At 47.6% G+C, this 1,087-nt stretch overlaps 1 protein-coding gene across 2 annotated transcripts in view; it reads left to right on the forward strand.

The window, feature by feature from the left end:
• The window catches only part of sphk2 (sphingosine kinase 2), a 22,092-nt gene that overhangs the window by 11,434 nt on the left and 9,571 nt on the right, over positions 1–1,087 (forward strand). The gene's annotated exons all lie outside the window — the stretch shown is intronic.

The following is a 1,087-nucleotide window of genomic DNA, read 5'->3' on the forward strand; positions in this document are numbered from 1 at the left end:
GGGGGGTCAACGCCTGAAATGGCTTGATGTCACTGTTACGTCTACTTTCATGTCCAATATACTTTGCTAGCTCCTCGTCCCAATTTTCACAGTACTTGTGCGTTCACCTTTTTTTGCGTCGCCTCGGCGCTTCCCCAGCATCTGACCTCCTTTCCTGTCTCCTTCCTCCCTCCTTTGCCTCTTGAATGTGTCTAATCTCCCTCTCTCCTTTTGTTTTCCTGACCTCAACGAAAACCTCCTCATCCCCCCTCGCCGTGTTTACTCCAAGCAGCGAACGCGGCCGCCCTCGCTTCAACCCAGCCGCCGAAGTTCATCCATCATCTCTGCTCCTTTGTTTGCGCCGCTTTTTGTTTGGCGGAGCGCTCGTGACCGGTTTTCACAGTGGCCAGCGCGGGAGCTAGATTGCTTTTCTGTTGATTTGTGCTGGAGTGCTCGCGGATTGTTGTTACGTAATCCAAGATTAAGTGTGTGGTCGCATCATCTCCCTGAGCACTCAATCAAATGGCGAATCGAGGCGAGTCACGTTGATATACAGCACGTATCCAATCGGATTTTATCGGAGAGATACATCTTGGAAAGAAAATGGCACCCAAATTTCATTGTAAGCTATACAATGACAATAAAGGCGATTCTGATTCTGATTCTGAAATGGCGCATTTATGTTGCTGACAAGTTTGTTCAAATGGATGTGAAATGACCACCAAAAAGTCATGACCCTCTCGAACTGAGCCAGACCATGTGGAATCGAATCGTACTCCTACTGAGTTGATTCCTTTGGCCCAATCGGCACGTCCTTGATTCGCCTCGCCGAGCAACCGCGACCGCTTTTACGCAGCCTGATGCGCTAAAGAGTCTTTAATGAACATGAAATCCTTATTTTAGTGATGTGTGAGCTCACCTGAGACAGTCCACACGAGCACGGTGAGAACATTGAAAGTCCACACACACCGCGGTAGACTTGTGAGGACGTATTTTAACTCTGTGTGAAAGATGAGGCTACATGTAAAAAAAATGGTCTCTGTTTGGAAGTAGCAAAGTGTTGAAACGTTGCATTGAGCATTTGATGCTTCTGCCAATTTATGAGCAT

This window comes from Hippocampus comes, unplaced genomic scaffold, assembly GCF_001891065.2.
Source record: "Hippocampus comes isolate QL1 unplaced genomic scaffold, H_comes_QL1_v1.1 scaffold67, whole genome shotgun sequence".
Classification (NCBI taxonomy): Eukaryota; Metazoa; Chordata; class Actinopteri; order Syngnathiformes; family Syngnathidae; genus Hippocampus; species Hippocampus comes.